This window comes from Cygnus olor, chromosome 2 (genome assembly GCF_009769625.2).
Source record: "Cygnus olor isolate bCygOlo1 chromosome 2, bCygOlo1.pri.v2, whole genome shotgun sequence".
NCBI classification, from domain to species: Eukaryota; Metazoa; Chordata; class Aves; order Anseriformes; family Anatidae; genus Cygnus; species Cygnus olor.
Genome location: NC_049170.1, coordinates 81,751,815 through 81,778,040, shown reverse-complemented (window position 1 = coordinate 81,778,040; position 26,226 = coordinate 81,751,815). Strand labels below are relative to the sequence as shown.

Genomic DNA, 26,226 nt, shown 5'->3' with positions numbered 1-26,226 from the left:
ACAGCCTGATGGTTGCCTGGGTTAACCTCTGCCTTCTTTCATGAGGCTTAGAAGCCCCAATACACCATTCAAATAGCGTGTCTGATCACACTCCCCTGGCAAATAAGCAGAAAATTAGAATTAGCTTCTTTGGGAAAGTGCCAGCATGAAGCTGCTGTCATCTTCTGGGGGGAATGCCCAGCAGGCAGGCATGCAGGTAACCCTTCTTTTATATTTAGAGAACGATTGCAATGGGGACACAGAAAAGACAGCTCTGCAAGAGCAATGTAACAACACTATTTCAATGTATCTACAAGGCAAGGCCATGGCATTGTGTAAATGCAGTGTTTACTCCTACAGGGACTTAGAGATGAGCATCTTGATAGAAATTTTTAGCCCTTAGATAGTGTGTATGACACTAGGATAGCTGTTCAAGATGAAGGCCACCCCTAACTTGCTCCACATACTTCATATTCAGGTATTCTAGATTTGAATCTCCATTTTTCAGTTCAAGGCCTTTTGTCCTGTAGGTCAGCCTATTGTCTGTAAGAATTTTTCCCCAGAAAAACGGTTGGATCCAAACCTCAATTTTATACAACAAAGCTCACCAAAAGACAGAACAAATGTCATTAAGGCAGTGGTTGGTTTACACACTAAGCATATTTTCCAACTAAGTTCTGTTTGATCTAATAATGCAATGCTTTGTTTCAAAGCAAGTTCTACTACTACTACTCAAAAAACATTCCCCAACGTCACAGTGAGAGCATATTTCTCAAATATTAATTCACAGCGTTTATTTTGAGGACATGTTTATAGAGGCTGTAAGGAAGTTCAGATAAAGTTGACGCATTGTGGCAGTATGTGAAATGAATTGTTTTAATAGGGAAGAAGTTTAAGATAATTTCTCAGATCTGTTTCCTTTACTAGTTAAAACCCTTTTGGTCGTGTCTGTGAAAGTAATGTTGGCCACTTTTGTTTATTTCTCTTTAATTGAAAGCTTTTAACCGTGAAAGTAAAGCTGAAAATAAAGATGCTAGTTCGAGGGGCATCATGCTTCCCCAGTGTGTGTCCTTGTGTCCAGTTGCAGATGTCTTAGTATGTAAGTGAAGAGATGATTTTTGCCTTTTTCCCTGAGTTTGTGTTCCATTTGTCGTAACTACCATCTGCAGAAAGGAGCTTGGCTTTGCTGTGTGCCAATTCTAGGTATGCTAGGGAGCTGCACAAAAAGGGGATGTAAATACAGCTAGCTGTAAAATTTGTAAAGTTGGTAGAAACAGGACAGACTCTGACAAGCAAAGGGGAAATCCTCAGAGGTGTCTTACTGTAGCACAGAAAACTGGACATGAAGAAGTTATACAACTCAAATGCAATACTACCTTCTTGAACCGTAGTAAAACAATTAGGATTTTGCTGGTGAAGTCTGAGTGGAGGTCTGAAATCCAGAGGCTCCTCTCAACAATTCCAGTGATCCTGTGGTCTTACTCAGATAAGAAAATATTTCTCATTCCTGGCAGATTGCCAAAGTTATCTTTCTCCTCTGTTATTGTATTTTTTTCCCCTTTTTTTTTTCTTTTTTTAATTATTATTATGGTTTTTTCCCCACCAACAAAGAGGGCTAGACATACAGATACTTAAGGAATTTCTCATATATTTGAAGAAAAAAAGAAGGGGGCTAAACAGACAAAAACAAGTCACTACTGTTCCTTTCTCCAACAGACTAGAAACCAGGGACTTTTTCCAGCAGTCTTGGGTATGTTTGTCTAGATCTCACATCTCTCTAGTCCAGGGCAGAGATCCAAAGTCCTTGTGTCCCATGCAAGTTTTCTGTGAAGCAGGACTGAGGACTCTGAGCAGAAGCCTGACCAATGCAGCCTCACTGCATCTGGGGTCTAAGTAGTGTTTCACTTTGCTGGGCAGCTATACCAACAGGCCTGGAACTTGTCCAAGTATCTCTAGGTCAGCCTTGATGTGGACATGTCACCAATATGCCCTACCTTCAGCTCTGGCAACAAGTACCCATCTGTCCTACTGCTCAGCAGGTACACCAGGTCACCCTCTGATTAGTGAGAGATCCTTTTGAGAGATCCTTGTGTTGTCCAAGGCCTTCCACATGGTACTTAGACAACATATTGGCCAGTGACAAAACACCTGCCTTTCCTCAGAGACTGTTTCCTATCTCAGACATAGGAAAATATTATTTGTTCAGCTACAGGTAAACAAATCTGACCCAATGGCTTTCTGCTAGTTTTTCTGTGCCTGGCACCCTTTGCCAGAACCAGCCACAATCAACACCCAATCAACCACAAAGCCTACAACTCATGATGTACTTGAGCATAACAAAAGCATTTCAACACTGGACTAGTTATGTCCATCAGGCTCTCAAGGAACCTTTGCAGATTTTAACGGTCTCTTAAAGGTTTAGGGTAACACTTAACGAGCAAACAAACAAACAAAAACAACAAAACACCCCTGACTCCATTTCCCATTATCAGCAAGAAGACTTGCCTAAAACATAGGATCAAACCACACTGACTGCAAGGGAACATGCTCATTTCTGCATTGCCTGGTAACCAGGTGATTTTTACTGAGGTGCTCAACATGCCTAACACCGGCCACTCACAAATTAAAATATTAGCTAGTAGCTTCTTTTTATACTGCCTCTGGAAATGTTGTACATTTGAAAATTTGGTGAGGGGTAGAACTGGCCTGCCTGATACATTTATGAATGTTGAAATGTAATTCATAGTTACTGCTGAGATATAATCCAAATAATTTTTCTCAAGACCACGGTCATGTCCAGTTCTGCAATTGAATTAATTTTAACGTAAGTGAAAAATATCTTGGTATTAAGATATGACAGAGAACTAGATGTACTTCTTTGCCAAACAAAAGGACAGCTTATGTCCCCAAATATGAGAATGACTTTTCTGAGATTTTTTTTTTTTTCCCAGAAAGCACTATAGACAGAAAGTGGGGCAGGCAGATTTTCCATTCAAGTGGACAATTTTTACAAAGGTTTAACTTCCTTGTTTAAATTACCTGAGCGGTAGGAGGGTGGAGCACCTTAATAATTTGCTTTTCTCTTTTACTACTGAATTAAATATTTAAAATATCTGAGGGTGTTGGGAGAGCGGTCGCTCTTATTGCATTCCTTTGCAGGCGGCATTGCTTTTGCAAGACACCTGTCTGCATGAAACTCTGTAAACGCTTCGTAACAGGTCCCCAGGTAGCAGAAAGAACACAGCTGCTAAAGAGCGTTAATGGCAGGACAGCTGCTTGGCTGACAGAATTGGAACTGGCACGATGCATGTGCTGGGACTGTAAACAGGAATGAATTTTCCTAAAAGCTTTATAAGTAAAAATGTTTATTTTTGGAATATTAGCAAAATAAAAGGAGTTACAATGTTCCTTTAATTTTAAGTCAAAACATAACGACATGCAGCTTTTAAGAAGGTTTATTTTATAGAAAAATCTTAAATTGAAACAAGGTGGCTTAGAAACAACTTCAGAAATACCAGGGATTTCTTCTATATGTATATATAAAACACACTTGGGCATTTTTTTGCCCTTAATGCATAGTAAAATTGGTCATGAAATCCTTCTTTCCATAAACCACACATCAGGTATTGGGGAACACTTTTCTGGCTGCCAAACCTGCCATTGATGGAAAATGCTTTGTGTGTGGTGCAAAGAGATATTACAAAGTGGGTGCAACAGGTTATTGTTCACATGCTAAGACGGTGAAATAGAGGTCTTCTGTTTTAAGGACAGGCACTGAAAAAGACTCTTGATTCCTAGACTTCACTCAGCCACATCCTTCCCCTCTGAGCCAGAGGAACTCATTCAATGCCAAAAAAGTGCCCTATTTTGGTGGACACAACCTAGGCACGGACTCACCACTGCAATTATGAACCCAGCTGGACAGCCAGCATCAGACTGGTTGCAAACAACTGACATCCTTGTGGAATCTCATGGACCTCTTGCTCAGATCAGTGTTGCCTTCTGGGCTTTAGCTTTCACATGTGTAAGATGGAGATAGCACTATTTACAAAGTTTACATCGCCAGCTGCTGCAGTGATTTAGGAATGTTTAGAAAGTCTTCAGTCTCCTTTGAAGGAAGACAGAGCATAATTTGTGTTGGTAAAGAGCCCTATTTGCCTTGGAAAGTTCATTTCAGGACAGCAGAACTCAAACCCCTAGCAAGTGCTACGAGGGGAGTAGCAACGCAGCACTCTAGTCTTTACGATGTGAGCAGTACACACCTTGTCCTCTTGAAATGCCACCACTTCCTTGTTAGGATCAACAGAGACCTTTAAAAACCTGCAGAGACTTCATCATATTTCTTAAAGTCACTCAAAGGCATTTTCCACCATCTCTGCTACACGGCCACGAAACTGTCGGTGTGCTGCATGAAGAGATGGAAACAGCGGGTCTGTTACCTCTACATAGCTGTTTACAGCTTCTCATCTGGGGCTCAGTTTAGAGTTATTAATTGCCTTTTTCACAGCTGGCAGCAGAAGCCTCACATGTTGACTGAAAGCATGATGTGATAATTAGGCAGGGTGAGGAATCTTTATAGGTTTTGCTCTTTGGTAGTATTTTGCTTTTGATCTTCTCTGCTCTCCTTTCCAGGAGCATTATAGCATACCAGCAGGAGCTGGGGGTGGGCCTTTCATCAACCTGGGGGGAAAACTTCCTCCCGTGCCCCACAGCAATCTGCTCTCAGTCCTAAACTTCCCATTTGGTTGACTGCTATGTGCTATCTGGAGCACCTGTGAGGTGCCTGTAGTCAGAAGAGCACATATGGTGCACCTTCCACCAAAACACAGATCAAATCAACACATTAAAAGAGAAGCAGGAACAGAGTTCAGTAACAAAATGCACAGGCTTTTAATAATGTCTTCTCTACATTAACTTGGTTGAAACCTTGTATTTTGCTCTGCAGGTTAGGAAGGGTGGAGGCACATTGACCATAAAATATTCTGCAAAAACCAATGGACCTTTCTCGCTTGGGCTCCAAAGCTCCCCTTACTGCAAACTTGTAGAGACATTTAACTTATTCATTTTGCTGTTATTTATTGGATAATTACAAACAGAAGGTGTGGAAATAGTTATAAATATTAAGGAATAAGTCCTAGAGCATTTATAGTTTTCTGAATGAATTGTTTCCCCAAATGTTCATTCTTGGGCTATCATCTCTTATCATTTCTTCCATATCTGGCCTATTTGTTGCACCCTATCCCTCTCCAGACTTGGGCTGACATGTAGCACAAAGGCAGCAGGCAGGTCTGAACTTCACAAATTGTCCCCCTGCCACTCTGCTAGGCTTTTAGAAACACGGCATAGCAAATAGAAGAAAAGTATCTGCCCTCAGAGGCCTAGCTGGTAAGAGTTTGGCAATATGCACAGAATAAATGAATGAGAGAAGAGTTTGTGTAGCTATTTGCTTTTTCTCCCCTGCAAGGGAAACAGAGATTGATGTTAATTAGGAAACAGAGCACACAGTACAATTACCTCTTACTCTGGGATGTGTGCTGAACTAAGTCCTAGAGCTGCTTTGAAAATGTCACTAGAAATCAGACATGGCTAAGATGCCTGTGAGACAGGTATGTAACTACAGACATGACAATGAAGTTGCTACCAAAGCATGTATACATTAAGAAATCAACAACTGTATGATATACTACACATAAAGAGTAGCTCTTTCCAAGATGATATCCTCACAATCTCATCTTGTCCTTCCAAACTGGTGAAAGTGCAAGTGTATCAGCCTGTTAGCAGGTTTAGCGTGTTGCCATGACTGTTTAAACTGTGGTAATACAGAGGTATTGCACATCTTCTGTGCAAATGAACAGAAATTTCCATAGGAGACTTCATGTGGGTGCTCAGGAACTGAAGCGGGAACGGGAGCAGATATCTGGCTGTTACATCTTATCTGATGGCTAACATGTTGCCGCTCTTACCCCAGAGGTAGTTCAAAGGAGTAATCCCGTGTAGGGATATTAGACCTCCCTTTCACACACACAACAGGCTGAGCTGTGGCATTTTTTGCCCTCTCATACCTCTCTGCCTTCCCCTACTTCCAACTTCTGTGCTGTGCTCCTGGCAGCAGCTGGCCAAGGCTGACATTAAGGAGCAAGGACACAAACCAGCAGCTCACAGGTTGCTGTTAAACAGCCATAGCAATGCACTACAGAGGTGGAAAAGGGCAAAGAAAAGGAAAAAACACCCTGTATTTTTTATTATTTTTTTTTTTTTCTGGACTGGACCAAAGAAGTGGCCCAATTCTGAGAACCTAAGAAGGCAACACAGTCCTCTGCCACGTAAGCACTGGACTGTAACAAGTCAGTCCTTGTTCTTTCATGGCTTAAGCTCCAGCAGGAATTTTTAAAATCTGCATTCCTAAGGTTGCTTCTTACAGAGCGTCTTCCACATAGACAGGAAGCAGTCATGGGAGTGAGACAAGCAATAAACGGGGCTAGATATGAGCTACCTCTGCTCTATGATGACCGCTTACATCATTAATTCCTGATTCATTCCTGATGAAGTTAAAGATGCTATTCTAAAGTGTGCCTCAATCCTAACTGAAATACCATGCACAGCTTCATGGCTGACCATGGTGAGCTTTCTTTACGGCATCTCCAAATTAGTTCTACTCCACAAGTACCATCAGTCATTGGACTGATTTTTGTGCCTTCAGCAGGTGGAGCTTAAACCATTCCTTTTGTTACTAAAGCTTTTGTCTTTATGCTTTGAGTCTTCCAGGAGGGGTCTGTTTGGGCTTCAGTCAGACTCATGTTATGAGCATCCAGATGGAACCAGACCTAGAAATAAAAGGTTCATCTCTTCCATGTCCAAATTTAAGTACCTAATGATCACTGAACTTTGAGTGCTATACATATGAAAGAGATAAGACAATATATTGGTGGGAAAATGGCACACCCAGAAGCTCCAGTGGAGCTGAATCTCTTTGAGATTACACTAAACTGGAATGATACAGCAAGTTGTTTATTTTGAGTCTGAGATCCCAGATGTTAGGAAAAAATATAAACAGAGCATCTTCTTGTTTCTGACAACAGTGGGTTCTGAAGCTGTTGACAGGTTTTTACAGTCTTTAGTTAATCCAGACAGAAATAAGAAAAAGTGAAATCCCATCACAAAATTTTGAAGCCTGCTATATTCCAAGGAAAAAATGAAATGTGATAGATAGCTGTTCTTTAACAGAGAATACAAACAGAAATAATAATAATAATAATAATAATATCGGATATTTGCAAATGAACCTAGGCTGCAGAGCCTCGCAGTCTTTATGAAGGGAAAAATCACGCTGCGTGAGGGACACACATGCAACAGGGGCAAAGAGCTCCAAGGCAAAACACTGGAGGACAAACAGACCTTGACAAAATACTCAGGATCACATAAATGAAGAAACTCACTGGATTTACCTGAGAAAATCCAAAGATGACAAAAGACTGGAGGCAATAAGGCAGTTTAATTTGGAACCCAGCAACAGATGACCCACGTAACTCATGGTATTATGACAGCTAACGCTTACCACAATAATGCCCAACGAGTCTGGACAGATACAACACTTTAAGTGACATTACTTCCTTAAAATGCATTTGGGTTGATTTCAAGACACAAAAATTACATCAGAACACACAAGGGCTTAAATTGCCTAGGTCTACAATAGGCATTAGGTTCAACAGAGACAGCATTTTCTGACTATGGGAAAACCAGTGGAAGAATACGATTAGAGCCTCAGGGTAACTTGGGAAAAAGAAAAAACATGTACTATATCTAGACTGACAATAACAAGAAAAACTCCATGTAAAGGGAGAAAGCATCTATGGCAAAAAGGACAACACAGAAGAGGGTACTTCAGTTGAGACCCAACCCCAAAAGACAAAAAAGGAACGCAAACATCATCCAGAATAACAAACTATATATTGAGAAATTTGTGGCTCATTGATCTAGTGGAACAGGAACAGTGTAAAAAGATGGAGCAATGGAAGAATTAAAGGTGGATCAGAACTCCCTATATATCAGAAAGCATAACTTTTAAATCACCCAAGAAAGTTGCTTTTTTCAGTTTCTGAGAGCAAAATCCAGTCACAACTGACAACTGATGGCTTGAAACATCAAGAGCTCCAGCAGTGAGAGAAGACAGCTGTAATTCTCAGCTGTTGATAGAAAAGGGTTGAAATCTTTACTGACAGGAGTCTGTATTAGCTTGTTTAACTATCATCTCTTCACTGTTTGTGCCAAAAAGGACCTGGCAAACATTTTGAAAAAAGTGCAATAATATTTATTTTTTTCCCATCTACCATATATATGATCTGCAAAACAAATTTAACTGAGGCTCATGGTGCAGGCATACACATTTCAGCCTTCAAGGAAAGTCTAGGATAGAACACTAAATTTGATAGAAGTCAATCTGATTTTAAAAGCCCTGTCCAAACAGAATACAGAGCATGAAATCTTTTCATGCTGGAACAACTGCTTAGGATGTGACCCCACCGAGAGAGCATAACAATCTGTAGTTTGTTTTACAGCTACTGGGTTGCTATTTCTCCACTGACAGAAAAAGAAAAAAAAGAAAAAAAAAGTCCTGAGAACAGTGCCTTAAAGGCTTAAGCTACACAGAGACTCAAGGGCTGCGTTGGGACTCTGAAGCTCTTATCAGCATTAGGCACAGCCAGTTGGGATGCAGTAAAATGTAGTTCTTTTATGTATGCACTAGGTGATCCCTGAATGCCATGCTGCTCCCTCTGATTCAGTGCTTTATTATCCACCTCCAGTGGCTTCCTACCAACTGAAGCAGTATTAAGCATTGCACAGGACTTTATTAATAAACTTGTACATCCGCTTGAGTTTAACATATCCTAAGCTCGTACTTGCCATTGGAATCATAAATGAATCAAAACTTTGAACATTAGGATTATTGTTATTGCCTGGTCTATACTTTCTGTCCTATACCCTGAAGGCCAAAGTCTTGTGATGCTGGTTCTGCTCAAGATCACACTACTGACCCAAAGCATGTCCTTGGGAAGTCCTTTTTGTATGCTTCAGGTTCAACATCTGTAAACCTGAGAAAATGCACTGAGCTCCAAAGAGAAACCATGTGAAACTCCTAATATCTGTTAAAAATCAGCAAAGAAATTGCTTTGAAATATCTTCAGGTATAAAGTCCATCAAATGCAAAAAGTGGCTGCCTACAATAAGTTTGGGATCAGGCCTTGGGGGAAAGCTCTATTATTACTGACTGAATAGTGAAAATAAAGTTTTTAAAACAGTTTTCTAATGTATCACTACACTAAAACGCCACAATTTTGAAACCAAACTGTGGGACAAGAAAGCTGTTACTTGCCCAGTTCTAGCCATTGTAATGGCAGACACCCAGCTTCACAAGCACAAGAGTACCACTTCTGAGTCTTAACCTGCTGTGGTCAGAGAGGATATGAGTATTCACCTCGGCAAACTGAAGAAGTGTGTTGAGCTCCTCTGGAATGGCACAGATAAGCTGGGGCTAAGTGCTTGTTCTCATAAAGTTAAAGAATCTGCTTGCAAGTTAAAGAAAAAAAGGAAAGCAGAAAATTCAGAAATCGTGAACCCACAGCTGCTTTCTGAATCGATTCCGTTTTTAAGAATTTGAATAGGACAAAGGAAGGAAAGTTACATACTGCTGTGGGTAACAAAGCAAGCAGGAAATATGGCTTAGCAGTCAAAAGAACACACACGATAAAGCTCACCCAAGTTCACAAACAAGAACAATATTTATCTCCTCTTCCCACCACTATCAGAAAAATAGAGTCCCATATAAAGAGTGTCTCCATGAGCAAAGTGCTCAGATAGGAAGGGATCAGAAAAAGTAAGACAGGAAACAAAAATCTGAAGAAGGGGAGGCAGAAGAATGTGGTACCACAAATCAAGGAGAGAACAATGTGAACCTGAGATGAAAAAGAAAAGGAGATCTACTTTGTGATATCTAAATAGAGTGGGGTACAAGCCTCAAAATCAAAATGAATGTTTCAAACACCTACACCGAACTACCAGCTCAGCAGTTATAAAGACAGAGGTTAGGCTATACTCTTCGTGTTTAAATGCAATATATGTGTACCTAAAACATGGCAGTCTCTGAGCCCCAGTTTTACCGAGAAGAAGCTCTCTTGTGTTGCTGGAGATGCAACATGAGGGAGTTGCATATAATGAAGGTGGAGATTTCAAACAGCCTCAAAGTTTAAAAATATCTAGGGGACAGGATCTGTTTTGGACCCAACTATAACAAGCAAAGATGAACCAAAGTTGCATTGAAGGAGTAATCAGCCTGAATCTATAACACAGATTGTTTGAAACCCACATTACTTTTTCAAGTAAGAAGTCTGCCTGTCCTATGCCTACTGTATCAGTTACTGTACCTTTGTAATTAGGTTTCTGTCCCTTTCTTTATATATATATATATATATATATATATATATGAAAAAGTACTCTTTTCAAAATGTCTCCAATGCAGTCAAATGCTGTCCGTACCAGAAATCTTTCAAGAAAATTTGTTCTTATCTTATTTCCAGCTGGGCTATATCCAATTCCAAAAGTATTTGTTGATGGTGTGAGAGGAGTGTCTGGATATGGATAGTTATTTGAATTGAGCTTCTGAATTTTGGATTCTGGATAAAACCAATACTAGAATGACCAGAGATATGTGGTAAGAAGCCACACTGAGGACAGTAAGACAAGGGGAGAGGTGAGTTGAGATAGCTCCCTCTCCTGAGGAAAGGCCGCCCAGTTTCCCTGGTCCTGCTGTTAGTGCTATTGCTGTTTCACAGGTGCTTCCCTGCACTTCCCAGACTTATTCTTCTGTCACCTCCATTATTCTCACTGCCAAAGGCAGCAGCTCATAACTACAGCCTCCCCTACCCACTTTCTAGATGTTTCATCCACACACACCTTTCTCTTTTTTTTTTTTTTTTTTCAAAACTAGAAGAAGTCCACGAACACCTGCACAGATCTCCTCTATATCCCTCAAAATGTCCTGTAAAATTCTCCTCTGTCATGACACCTAAAAGAAAAAAAACTGAGAAGAGGCTGCTGGGGTACCAATACACTGCCTAAGCAATGCCAATGCACAACCTAAATACTGATCAGTGTAGCTGTAGTGTTTTCCCATGTTCCCTCATATCTTGGTAGGTACCTATTTGGCAAGCCTTAAGGAGGCTGTCTTTTCACTCTGTTTATACAACAAGGAGTTTCTTATCTGTGGCTAGGACTCCTTGATCCTATCATCACACAAATAACAACAGGTAATGATTCAAAAGAAGTGCCAAGCAAAACATACAGTTGAGTTGTTTGAATTACTTTCACAATGTTGGAAAAAAAAAAATCATTATTTGATAGTAACAGAAGTGACTGAATCATGTGTTGGTTGTTGTTGTTGTTGTTGTTGTTTTCTTTTCTTAAGTGCTGTGTTTTTCCAAGGTTTTTGTCAACAGTCATTGTCAGTTCTAATTCTCCAAACAGCCAAAAATCTCAGTGGAAATCCTGGCTCCACTGAAACCAAGTGCCAAATTTCCATTGGCCTCCACAGGCCTGGAATTCACCCGGTCACAACCTAGAGGAAGAATATTTGTAGTAGCAAGCCAAATAAATATATCCATGTTTTTCTATGAAAAAAATCAAATTGAGACGCTTTTTTCCTGGCACAACTAGCCAGGAGTTACACACAGCGATATAATATGAGATATGGCAGTGCTTAGAACAGGAAATGACTGCGGACACATTGTCAGGACAGTGTTATGCTATGCCAATGACTGAAGCAGAGAAAACTCCTAAGAACTTCTTAAAATGTTCCAGGAAATAAAATAAAATAAAATAAAATAAAATAAAATAAAATAAAATAAAATAAAATAAAAATACAAACCCGGAAATATAACAGAATGCACAATGAAAATACCACAGTTGAAATTGCTGTGAGATTAAGATGAGACAAAGAGATAGTAAACTGTATTGAAAGAAAAACAGTGTTGCACATTGGTTGCTGATAAGGTGACAGATGTTGCCCCTTGCAAGAGAGAAAGCATCCTGAGAGAGCTTTTCAAGAACTACATAGAGTAGCAACACAACAGAGTACCTTAGGAAGTAACAACCCTCCCAAATGCACGTCTTGATACAGAAATTGGTGATGGAATGGAACCAATTCATTGCATATCCAAAGAGCGACTTTCCTTTTCAACGGAATTAACATTAGCTGAAGCATATGTGTGTGTACTCGACAGATCACACAAAACAGAAAATGACTTTTTCATGGATTATTAACAACTCATGTCTAAACAGGGGCAACTCATCCCTAAAGACTAGGATGCCTATGCAGAAATACTAGGAGCGAAACATCACTGTCAAAGGATATTAAAAATGCTTTCTACATCAGATGTCTATGATACTTTCAAATATTTAATAATTTTGCTTAAGGGAACACTTACTCATTGCATTAAGCCAGTGTGTTATATCACATTGAGTATAATTATTCAGTGAAGGAAGAAACAGCCTAGAAACATGGAAAAAATGTGTGCGCAAAATGAGTGACTTGGTGTCTGAATGTGCCTAGATGCATACTGTAATAGACACACCAGTTTGGTATTTTGGGGGAGGTGACTGATAACTTTCTTTCCTGCTAACTGATCACTTCATGAAAATATTTATCTCATTCATTTTTTCAAAATTATAAAATTAGTCTATTTTCCTCCCACTGAAAATACAGACTTTTTGCAGTAGTTCTGGGGTCATACAGAAAAAATCAGCCTGCAGCTTTCAGGTGAATAATTTAATAATAAAATTTGAAAGAATTGCTATTGGAACACCAACTTGCAAAGGAAATAGTGAATTCCCATGATGATTTAAAGTCATTATTGGAACATGAGATACATTTTTGGAACATTATCTACTGCAATACACAGTTTATATGGCATAATAAAGGATATTTTTATGTAAGCATAAGGACATCATCAAAATCAAGTGTTTCTTCAAAAGCTTAACTGGCAAAGCTCCAAATTGCATTGAAATTGACAATCATTTATAACATATCAGTCACATCCTGTTAGTAACATGTTTCTACACTGCAGTACATGTTGCACGACTCAAAATTACATGCACTCCAACATACTGCATAATCAATTTCAATGTTTTAATAGTTCCTTACTTGTTCTAGATGAGGTACCACTAAATAGTTTTCATATATATACTTCTAACTTTTAAAAACATTCTTTAGTGCATTTGATATGAACATCCAGCAGGGGGTTTTGCTGTCAGGAACTGGATCTTTGGGCACAGACTCAACGGACAGAGGCATGGTATAAGTGCACTCAGACCAGTCCTGTGAGGGAAGCAAACGCTACACAGGTGTACTCCACTCACCCATATCAGCCCACATCAGCACAAAATAGACTTGAGATGCAAGTGGATCTGCCACATATATGGACCAGAATAATGTGTGGTTTTTTTTACTGTCTTTTCACCGAATTTTGCTCCATTTCTCTGTGGCTCATACACTTAGATCTTCAGACTTGCTTGAACCCCAGAAGATGCAAGTTTTCTTGCTATCCAAAGAGTGATTTTTTTTTTAATTTTTGAATTATATTTTGAAACACAAATATTTTTTCTTCAAAATATTTTGTAGTAATACAAAAGAGTTTGTGAAAGAGGGTCACTTCTGACTCAGACCCAGGACAATAGTTGCACTGAACTATTGTGATTAGAGGGCGTCTCTTTGTCTCCTTTCTTACTCATGTTAACACTCCCCTGCAGCTCCACCTCACAGTCCCCAGCTCTCCAAATTGTATAAGAGGAAGATAGCTGGACCTTAGAGCAGTATTTTCACGTTATAGATGGATGTGCATTGTCCATTTTATGCCAAGTTTTTATACTTGTAATAATATTTTAATTTTACCACTATTCTCTTTCTTCCTCCTCTCTTTAACTAGACCAAAGGGGGTGGTTTGTATGTATGTGGAGCAGGGAAAAAGGGGGACAACCACAATAAGGACTTTTTTTTTTTTAATTTTAGTATCATTACAAATAACAAAAAATACATGGAAGAATGAAATAAGAGCTCGTGGAAACAATTTCCCTTTTCTCCTTCCTTTTTATTTTCACAACACAGTTTTCCTTGATTCAAACCACTGTTATATGACAAACTTATCTGACATCCTGGCAGTGACAAAGGTTATAAAGAGGTAGATCCAATGACAAAGATAGCTCTGCTATCACCTTTGTGATACGCAAGCAGCTTTATCTGCACATTGGGTGTTTTGCCTTCCTTTATTTTAATAAATGAAAGAGAAGCAAGAATAAATCATACAAACAAAAATGCCATACTATGTGCCACAGTCATATCAGAAGGAAATGCTCCTCTGGCAATGAACTTCTCAGGGTTACTTCAGACCAGTCCAGGCAGAAAGATGACCTTAGACAGTAAATGCAATTTGTTTTTATTAAATGCACCTGTTGCTCATTTTCTAACTACAAATTTAATGTTATACATTAGCTATAGTGCTTTCAGTAGGAGGAGGGCTGTAATCAAGAATTAGTTCCACATCCAGGAATTTTAAGCATGTGCTCCCATCTTCTAGATTACTATTCCACAGTGCATGGAATGGGTGGTTACTTCATCATCTAAAGCAACAAAGCTGAACTGAGCTCTCACAGCAATGATATATATTACATTCATTGAGCACGCAACAACAGCACGGCTCTTAATGAAGAAAGATGAAAGAATACATTTGAACAGAAAGACCAAGCCAACAGAGGCAGAAGTGAGCTAATTCCACAAGAATAAACCTCACAATATTGATATAGTTCAGCACTTTCTGCATTTGGTATAAAATTGGCACAGTTCTAGGGCACAAGGAAGTTACTCGAGGAATCATGCCAGTTATGTGGTAGAAACAGGACATATGTCAAAACAGCTTTGTTGGAGCAAACAATGCACATTGTACAAGTGTGTAAAGGCAGATGTGACTTTGCAGGTCTAGAAAGCACAACAAAGGAGCACACAATAGTGGGTACAATGATTAGAAGCCAGATGTCTCACAGGCATGAACCTTTGTTTTGGTTGAGGGAAAGAAGTATTTTCAGTTTGAAGGGCCCCGCTATACAACATCATGGGCACTCAGCCACAGAAATAAGCTATTTCAGTGAGTAGAATAGCAGGGGAAAACATAAAGGAAGTATGAGCTAATGGAGAATAACTGAATTCCAAAAAATCCAGTCTAAAAAGCCATAATAGTCTAACATTGGAAGAGACATTCTGTTAGAAGCTGTTTCAAGTCCTTTCTTCTTCACTATTTGCTTAGGTGTTTTGCCCTCACTTTGGATGGTTTCTTTACCTCTTTTATTCCTTTGGGAACAATGAAAGCATAGCTCTGGCAATTGATTTTTTTTTTATTTTTTTTTCCTGCAGGATAAATAGATGAGTAAAGCTGTTTCCTTAGGCAACCCTAACTACTCTTTGCATGGGCTTTCTTAGATAATGTTCACAAGAAATTGTCTTTACAACAAAGGCAAATTCCTAAGTGACAAGAAAATAAAGACCCACTTATGTTACCACACCTCACACTGAAGACCCCCAGCCCCATGTATACCATCAACATATTTATAAACATCACACTATTTTAATTTACTTGCTGGTTATTTAAGCTTACATATAAGCAAAAGAGAAGAAAGTTGTAAGACACAGCAATTTGGAACCCTTCCCACAGAGCAACAGCAGCATCAGAGTGAAGTCCAACTACGTATGAAGCCTGTGTTACAAAGCATAAAAGAAATTATCTTAACACACTGTTCTTGAACATTGCTCAGGAAATGTGTTAAAAATATACCCAGCAGTTTTCTCATAGGGTCTGTAAAATTAAAAATCCGGAGTCGTTTTCAACAGTGACCATGCTGTGACTGCATACACAGAATGCAACAAGATAACACATGAATGCATGAATCTTGAACATACAAGATAATGAAAAAAAAAAAAAGCCCAACAAACAGAGAACTGCTGACCAAACAGTGTTTTGAGAACATTTTTTTTTTTAATATCAAATACAATAATGATAGGCAGGTTAACAATATATGAGGAGAAAATAGTTAATGTCTTAGAAGCATCAATATTTTATTAAGACCTAGATTAGATAACAGCTTGTTCTCAGTTCGTTTGTTAGCAGAACTTGTTTTGCCCCCAGCATCACCACGGGTAAGCTATGGCAGAATGAGCATGAAGACCTTGTAAAGAACCTGGTTACCCAACTATTTTATTGTTCCACTCAAAGAAATACTTGTCTTTTTTTTTAAAAAAAAAAAAACCTCTTTGGTAAAAATATCACACAACAGACAAGTCTAAGATAGGACTTTAAAGGGTTTTTTTGATCAGACTTTTTTTTTTTTTTTTTTTGAAGTCCTTTGATTTTAGGAGTCAGAATTACCTGGCAACACATTCTAATTTTTAATCAGATCCAAGATCATTTCTTACCTGCAGAATACACTGGGAAAATACAAGAAGAGTAAGAGTGGAAAGAGAAATACAAGAGAAGACCTCTGTTGAATACGTTGAATGGGAATCCTATAGCTAGCAGAAATGAATGCCAAAGTCCCAATTACAGCTATTTATTTTTCCTAGGCACAATAGAAATTCACCTCATCCACAGACAAGGAGAGAAAAAAACAGATACTCATTTTCCAAATAAGAGAGGGAAAGTAGCCCAAACCCCTCACTTTTTCACCTCATTCTACGGTCTACAGAGACACGAATGTCACTGTGTCATCTTGTCAATACTGCTGTCAGTGTGTACACAAACACATCTGTCTTCTTTATTTATTCAGTCATCAAAATTCCAAGTCTGCAAGCTAGTCATAATTATGACTTCCAAAAGAGGCAGGCACCTGCCATTTACTCCACCTTTTTCAATTACATCTAATTGAAGACTTGAGCTCAAATAGAGGAAGGGAGACAAGAGTTCTTCAAACTGTCTAAACATTTTCTGTTGAATAGGGAAGGGAAAAAAAAAAAAAAAAAGACATCTACCACAGCTCAAAATAAGCCCTCCAACATGTCTGGCATAATAAAGAACTGGGATATGAGATACATTTCCTTCCTTTAAACATCCCACACCATGGAGTTGCTTTCTGCATGGATGAGTGCTCACAGCCACAAGAAAAGTCACCCCACCCTCCAGGTCACTGCTGAAGCTAAACTATGAATTTCTTGGGTATGAGAAGCTGTCTTGGGTGCTCCAGTAATTTCCTCCTTTGAAGAACAACCAAATGATGGAGGGCAACATGTCAGAAAAAGGGGGAACAAGCAAGGGCGATGAAGTGCTCTCGAAGAAACCAAGCTTACCTGTGATCATACAGATGAGATGGACCAATCATAGATTATCTTCTCTAAGTACAGCTGTAAAATCCTTGGCTACAGCAACCTGATAGGCACTGAGCTAGAGTATCCTTCTAGGAACTAAAGGAGCTGGAAAAAAAAAAAAAAAAAAAACAGCTGGCTCCACTTATATAAGGGATGTAATTAGGCCTAACAGAGAGGCTGATTTTAGCCTGTGTGATCTGCATTAAGAGTAAGTCCCTTTCTGAAAGCATTTTTGAGAGGATGCTTCTGGTACTCACGTGTATGCATGTGTGTTGGGATTTTCCCTTTCCTCAGGCAGTGCTGTGAAAGTTTCTATCAAGAGATAGTAGGATGGTATCATCTGGAGAGAAGATAGGGGGAGTTAAAGAAAGGAATCCTTGTGCCAAATGATGCAATGGGACAAGTTGACCATGTGGGTTGGTCTCCAAAAATCATAGGCAAGAAAAAACAGCTGATGTATTGTTAGCAAATTAGACTTATGCTAAAAACAAAACAGCCAAATGAAAAATATCTCACATCCATCAACAGAAGAACCACTGGTGACTTGTATAACACGTGCACAGGGAAACCAGAGAAGCTAAAAATATAATAAATCATCATCACATTAATGATACATCCACAAAGGTGCACCAGTCCTGATAATTCAGTTCCCTTATAATCAAAGTTAAGATGATACTTGTAATCTGAATAAATGATATTACTAGACCAGCACTTCCCAGCCCCATTACTAGCTTCCTACATGCAGAGGGAACCTGTAGTGATTATAGGTCTAATTTTAAGATAATGGATGATGAGTGCTATTTAACCGTTGAGAATTTTGTTTGTACATAAAAATCTAAGCTGGAGGAATAAAACATAATGATATAATGGAGTTGTCCTAATGGAGTTGTCCTAACTGTTTGAAAGCCTAAAGGATTTAATGCTTTTGACTAGAAAGAATTGAGATGTCAGCTATTTTTCATCATTTATTCTGGCAGCTGGAAAATGCAAACAACTGTACCAAAAGCCAAAGTATGTGAGATTCTCTTTTGCTGCCTTTCTGCACATTTTTTGGTTTCTACAGGGAAATGTGAGCTCATCACCAAACAGTTTACCAAAGCGATTCCTCTGGACAGAGGTGTTCTCTCAAGTGTATTTATGGAGAACACGATAGCATGGGTGCTTCCTCATCAGGGACTATACTTTCCTACCAAAATCAGCCTTTAACTAGCTAAGCTGTATGCATCTGCTCTGTTTTTATACTGTTTCAAGGGGTGAGAAATTACAGCAGATAACAGTTCATTTTATTTCCTAGTCAGATGCTATAGCAGAAGATATATTTGACAGGTCACCAAGAGCATAGCAGGAAAATGAGAGGTATTCTGTGGGTTGTAATAAATATGTACTCTTTATGCTGTCATGTATCCTTCTTTGTAATACATAAAGACAAGAAGAGCTTGATTTGTCGGATTTCATCACTGAATATCTTTTTGTATTCTGATTTATTTTTTTTGTAGCACTATGTTTCTGGTGCTTGTTTATTTTTCCTATTGTCTCAATTTTTTATTAGCATTTTCAGTCAGTTCCTACGCAGATGACATTGCCTCTCAGACAAGAGGGCTGATATGCAACTCATTACTTCCAGATATAATATGGTTTCCTGCAAGGATACATGTTGACACTGATAGGGGGTGCCAGATCTGATGATGCAAAACATGCAGAACTTCAAGTGTGCTAAGAATCACATTGAATTCCTTGGGATTTCTTACATGCTTAACCAGAAACAGGTGTGATAATCTTTGCAAGACCAAGGTCTTAGTTTTTAAAATAAAATAGCAGGTCAAATTCATTTCAGAGATCACCCAACTGGCCAAAATATAAAAATAAAAATAAAAAAATGCAAAATTGGGGAGCTTAGTGGAGTGACTTGAAAGATTAATTTGGCTTACTATCTTCACTGTTTGGTCACTCATTCATTGATTCAGAAATCCACCTGGGAAACTAGTGTGATTTCACTAAATCTGCTTCACAATTTGTGTGCAGTTGTAAGGAGATATAAAGACACAATATGCATGTACATTATTCTTTCATTTACCTTGGTAGCATCATTCTCCCTTTCTGTTGAGGTTTATAAACCTGACATTAACAATACGGGCTTCAATTCAATTCTCTTCCACTGACATGAGCAGAAAGCCTTGTTATTTGACAGCATGGATTAACCAGATTCATGATGACCTCTGAGTTCAGAGAGAGATTGAGAAACTATACTCAAGTCTTTCTTTCTCCACCAAAGGTCTGAGCACTAATTAAGATTTGGAGGGGAAAGCAAAAACAAAACAGGCCTAACTGGGCTTAGGTAGACGACAAGTGATGCAGGTGAGGAAACCAACCCAAAGTGGCATATCGCTAGTCTACTGGCTTGGAAACATGGAATTACTGTGGCAGGCTCAGGGCACTGCAAGTGTACTCCTCTCACAACACTGAAAACAGATTTCAGAATTGTATGAACAAATACACAATTACTAAACTAAGAAAATTCTTATATTTGCAATGAGGGTACGCTAAGGGTAAATTACCTCTTAGGACTGACTGTGTCTCTTATTAGACCTTGTTTCATCCATGCACAGCAAATGTAGTACCTAACACTGAGTGGTATTGAAAACCAGAAGTTTCTTTATATCTTTTGTGTCAATATACTAAACACATTGCTACCTAGTGCACCTTATCCTAAATTAGCATTCCCTGCTTTGCTGTTCCTTTTACTTCATAGTCACTGTTATTTCAATGGCCATGTAGTTTCTTGTTCACGTGCTTCAAATAATGAAGATAATGAACAACATTTGTGGTTTGCCTTCTGTACTGCCGTTTTTTTTCTTTTTTTTTTTTTTTTTTTTTTATTGCTTATTCCCAAGAGGGCTGCCCTGTTCATTCCTTTTGTACATACGTGATTGATAGCTCCAATTTTCTTATTCAATGTAACACAATTAACAGGGCTCTTTTAAAAGACCCAGCAGCCTCACAGACTTTCTAAATGGGGAAGCTGTGGGTGAGACTACATTTACTACAGTGCAAACAGAATAAATAAAAGGTAGGCAGGGTATATTGAACTTGAGCTTCCAAAGCATGTTTTAACTCCCAGATCTGAACAAAGCCCTTTCATACACATGAAGGGGTGAAAGGAAAGCAAGGTACATTTCTCAGTGCAATATGACGGGGCTCAGGACCTGCAGGCTGCCCCTGAGCTCAGTGGAGACTCCTGACGAGGGCTGCCCTCAGGCAGAGCTGGGACCCAGGGGCAACTGCTTCTCCCAGGCACGAGAGCCTAGTTTCACAAGCAGCCTGAAGATGCCCCTTCCAACTGAAAATAGACGTGAGCCCATCCTAATAGAAAGATGTGGCAAGGTAACCCCAGCTCAAGCACCCTGCAAGACAGGCAGAACTGCTCTGACAATGCTGAGCTGCAATGCCACCAAGCTCTGACAAGCAAGCACTGGTGGTACAGGGGTAGTTTAAGAAGTTACCTAACATAGCTATGTCCAACTATGTGATGCTGCTTAGGAATATTGTGTTGGCTCTGCACAGCATTGTGGTATGTTGACATAATCCTAGCTTTTCTTGCTAGATGGATTGTCTCTTTCTTGTCCTCCCCCCTTTACTCTGTCCTCACACTGCTTCAGACCTAATTCGTCTCCTGAGCATTTGTTTTAAGGGTTGCGTGAATCAGGGTGACACAAACTTTCCCAAGCCAGTGTTGACATTCCAAGTGTGGTGAGATGGTGCAACATGCACGAGAAAAGACTGCAGATATTCACTCAAGCAAAAAGGCAGGTTTGTTTTTTCTAGAAATGTTTCATTTGTTCTAGCAGGTGTGTCTGATACCTTTTGCATAATGATAAACCCACACACATTCTTCATGCAAATAGTGACCCAACAGTTGCTTTTAGCTGTTTCAAGTAGTAAGTGCATGTAACAACCTGCACTTACATATACACACGTGTTTACAGAGCATTCATACCGTGCAAAGTAAACAGAGCCCATTGTGCTAAGGGAGGGAAGCAAAGCACTGCTGCAGCAGAGGTGCCACACCATAGCCAGCACAGTCCAAGTCAGTTAAAAATTGTCAGAAAAGCTCTTCAGAGATATGGGAATAATACGACAAACCTTATCTTTCTTCTCATGTCTGCAACCAGATAATATTTTTTCTCTCAAGTGTGTTATTTGAAATGCCTCACATATCCCAACTATTCCTGTTCCTCAAAGGCTGTGGGAGCAGTGCACAGGGGCTACTCGAAATGTAAAACATGAACAGCTGTGAGCAGGAGCACATCACCAACATCTCGCTGAAGGAACGAGCACTGTAGTCATGGTATGACTGCTGAGATTCACAGATTTGTACCCTACCTTCTGAAGGACTGCAGATAGTCCTCATTTGGGTATCTACGTATGCTCCATATAATTGCCCTTGCAAACTCAGGCTTGGCCAGCAGAGAGCTTCTCAAGTCCTCTATCACATCCTCTGCTAGCTTTCTCTTTCCTTAAATATTCCAGTGCTGTGCCTCAAAGGTCTGCAGAGCACTCCTTGCTCCAGCCCTCACTATTAACCAGGTCAGATTATTACTAAGAGCTTCATTTTTGTTGTTAGTGTTTTCATTTAACAACTGAGCCTAATCTTAATGGATTGTTAAACAGTTTCTCACGAGAAAAAATAAATAAGACTATTTGTCAAAATGGTTGCTCTGACTAATGTCTGTGAACTATCTTGTTGAAGATCCTTCAAGGGAAGGGAAGGGAAGAAAAGGGAAGGGATTCCTGTCTATGTGGTAATGTCTGTACATACCTAAATCTATTTTCTTAACACAGAATTACAACTCTAGCATGCAACTCTGCTACTCTAATGGTACATTCATACAGTTAGCATACCTGAACTTTCTACTCAGAGCCAGTCGGTCAAATCAGTATCCTTGTTCGATGTAGGACTTTCACAACACTGCAGCACCTAACAACAAGCTTGGAGGGGTGATTTATAACAGATGAGTGGAAGTTGTTGGTCTGCCTCTCTGTTATATTTGCTGTTGTGAGCACTCTCAGGCATCTCTGTTGAGTTTAGTTTAACTTCACCCTTCTGATCCTACACCAAAATGGACTGAAGTGCTGACACCACCCACCAATGAGTGTTAACTGAAGCTGTAACCACTTAAGACCAAGTTTCCTGATTTACTTTTCAGATCTTGTGGCTCACCTGCATGTTTTTAATGTTTTCAGGACTGTCAGAGACACAGCTTTAAGCCAAGCAAGCCACCTACAGGAGCAGTTCACATTTCCAGGTGTGACTGTGCACTGAAACATATTGGGAGTGCCCAGTCAGTAGAAATACATTTGCAGAAGCTGGTGGCCCTGCACAGAGACATGGCACCATGGGTGAATGCCCAGCCTGGCAGCTCCTCTTTCACACAGTGCTCATTTATTCATGTCATTTCACCTGACATGAGCAACGTGGTGACTTCTGGAGCCAGTGTGAACATGGGCAACAGTCTATAATGGGAGTATTTCAGGAGGTTGTAAATGAAAGGCAGGTATGCTCCCCATCAGGACTGAGATACTCTCCTTTGGGAGTTTTACTTTGAATTCAGTGGGGTCAGGATTTCATCCTGTAATATATTTACCATTCTAAAACAAGCAAAGCGACACAGGCGTTGATAGCCAGATGACTAATTGTGGTTCACGCAGAGAGTTTCTGCTGTAGTTTCTGCTGTTTCTCCACTGTAGGACAATAAATATTTTATGCCTATTTGGGTATAACTGCAACATGCCATAAGAAGTAGACCAAATAAAGCCAGAAATTTCAAATAGGTTTTGATGCTGCTTGGAAGAGATTTTGATCTCCACATCTTCTAATATGTCAAATGTCTGATGAGCCTCATCTTTCCCTGTGAGTAGTTTCATTCATTTCATATTTTTCAGTTTTAGAAAGAGCACTAGAATCTGTCTCAATGTGACTAAGAAAATACCTAATAATTGTCATCAAGCTTATCTGATTGGCATTTTAGCTTGAGTTCCTACTAATAAAAAACTATTTGAGACTTTAACAGAAATGTAAATGTTGAAGTTTCACAGGTCATTGAGTTTTATAATATTGAGTCATTGGACTATTATACATTGATCGAGCAAATAGCAAACGGTGTGACTTGCCAAAGAGCATTACACAAATATTGACTAGGAATTGATGACAGTCGGCTACTCTCCAAGGGCTGCAAAAGTTAACAGGAAATTTTTACCCAGGGCAACTGCAAGCTTCTGCCTTAAGACAGACAGTTTTTTTTTGGTTCCTTTTTGTTACCATCTTTTCTAGTCTCCTATGCTAAATCTAGGCAATATACTTCCATTTATGTCAATTTTCTAGCTTATCTCTCAGTCATTTCTTAGCTCCAGCCATCTCTATTGCTCTCTTTAATTAAAAATATAAATTAAACAAGCAGGAATGCAAATATATGCAGTGTACTGCTCCATTTTGAACTATGATTTGTATACAGTGCAATACATTTTATCTTGAACAAAGAATATTTAATTACAAGCTTCTAGCATGGCTAGTCTTGATTTTACTTCTCCACCAAAGTCATGAGTTTGATCCCAGCGTTCTTTTGCAGACGACAGCATTTCAGTTCAGAAAGGAGAAAAATGCACTGCCCTCATACAGACCTTCTCAGAGCACCACCTAGAGCAAAGGCCTTTTTTTCTAGCATAAGGTTGTCCACATGTATCACACACTTGGGTTTCTACAGAACAGAAAGTGCTGTTGAAAAGACCCTATGTTAAATCTGACCTTTTTCTAGGACATAGGATACTCTTACAGGGGTTTCAAACCATGTACCACAGTCAGACCCTGTTATGGTCTGAGGTAGGAGCATGCTCCATTTTTCTCCAAGCACAGCTGGAGGATGTTACCCCTGGTTTATCCACCTGGCTCAGAACCAGAGACCTCACCCACATCCACAGGGGAATGGGCTTCAATTTCCCCCCTCACCACAAAAGAATTTGAATTAATTCTCTTGAAGAGCCTGTGAGGCAGTTTGGGATTAACATCCTCTATTCCCATGGAAGCTGTTCCACACTACTTGGAATAATCAGATATTTTCTTGGCCAGGGAGAGCGTGTAGTCTCTTAGACATTTTGCTGGAGGGAAGAAAACAGAGTGTCAGTCCTTGTTCTGCTGCCTATTTCAAACTTTTGTGCTGTATGTTTAATAAAACAGAAACTGACATCAGTGTCTTCTCTCCCATGCAAGTGGTTAACACGAGATCACAGAATCACACTCAATCTCCTTCTTCCTTTTAATCTCCTTCTTCCTTTTTAATCCAATGGATGCTGCATTAGTCCCTGAAAATTAGCCTAATTTCTGCAGGACAACAGTAAGCCAAGTGATACCTCTGCCGACAGAATGAGATACATCTTCACCATCGCCTGCTGCAGAGGAGGACCAACCGAGCTCAGTCCCCAGGCTGCTCGCGAGACTAAAAGAGGGCCAGGCTGGGGCCATTCTGCCTCTCTTCCCAGCCGCTGTTACACCATCAGCTAAATAAAAGGAACACCTCCATAGTCAGATATGTTGACATGCCTTGAGAGGCTTTCCGTCACCACCTAGCACTCAGAGTCAGAGATATTGCAAGCAAATACCTGTCAACACCAGAGCTGTGAATATTGCAATGCTGTCCTTTGTGTAAAATGCAATAAGCTTTTCTTTGGATTTGCATTCTCATCATTATTTTCCATCCTTCAGTATAGCTCTAAGCCACAAGCTTGAAGGGGATTATGTTCTGCTTCTAGTTTAGGAGCAGAAGTGTCTCACGAACAGCTTTTGCAGTTTTCTGCCAGCAGAGGATACCCAGGACCAAACCTTCCCATAGGCTCGACTGCAGATTCTGCTTTGAGGATACAAGCACTCACTTCCACCATCTGTTTACGAGGAGCACTCAACATCCGACACCCCGTTTCAGTCACCTCTACAATTCAGAGGAAAACACATAAAGCTACTTTTGAAAATCTACCATTTTTGTCCAGGCTCACGATGTTTTCCAGCAGCTGGAGCTTTAGCTTTTAGTTTTAAGAAAGCTGAAATGGAACTAGTGCACCTCACCAAGAACATTTATCTTGACACAAACTCATGATGGATAGATCAATAGCTTCTTGAATTCTCATATCCTTTTCAAATTACTGCCCCTGATATATACCTGAGTAGGCCATCTTATCTGATAACTTAAACAAGCAACCTGTCTACACTTTAATTGTTATTGAGGATTAATGTTGTTTATAAAATGAAATCAATACAATCTCTATTGCTTATTAACTGAAACATTCTGGGCTCTGCTCTGTTTGCTTTGCTTTTCAATTAGTTTCTATTATTTTCCCTATTAGCTTTTAACAAATAGCTGTAGAAATAAACTTAATGGTTGTGAAACTGTTATCAGAGTCAACAAAGCCCCTTAATGGAAAGTCTTGTATATTTAAATGTAAAAAAGAATCCACTGTTTAATCATTTGACATTATGAGATAAGTTTATTACTATACATCTGTTCTGTGCTGGGCCTCGACTTTTTTTCAAGCTGAGCAGTTAAGAGTTCTTGAGGGTTCTCGAAAGTTCAGGTGTCAGAACTGTTAAGCTGCTCATTACATGTAAGATGAATAAACTCCACAGTCTAATAGTCTCCGGTAAAAAAAAACAGAAAAACTGAGAGTGGGTAGAAAACAATGGATTTGCCAAGAACCTAATAACCGTTGTCCATTTACATTGTAAAAGTGTACTCAGTGCTGTGCAGCTGCTTAGTATCTGAAATATCTTCCGGACGCTACCCGTGCTTTCTCTGTGATCCTGATTTACACCA

General features: G+C 39.5%; 1 long non-coding RNA gene across 1 annotated transcript in view; it reads right to left on the bottom strand.

Moving 5' to 3' along the window:
* LOC121066353 overlaps positions 1–17,721 on the bottom strand; it is a 30,007-nt gene extending 12,286 nt beyond the window's left edge. The window contains exons 1-2 of the long non-coding RNA XR_005817701.1: positions 17,629–17,721; positions 17,354–17,476 (exon numbers count right to left, since the gene is read on the bottom strand). This is a non-coding gene — a long non-coding RNA (uncharacterized LOC121066353). The remainder of the gene's footprint in view (positions 1–17,353; positions 17,477–17,628) is intronic.
* Positions 17,722–26,226: the final 8,505 nt, after the last annotated feature.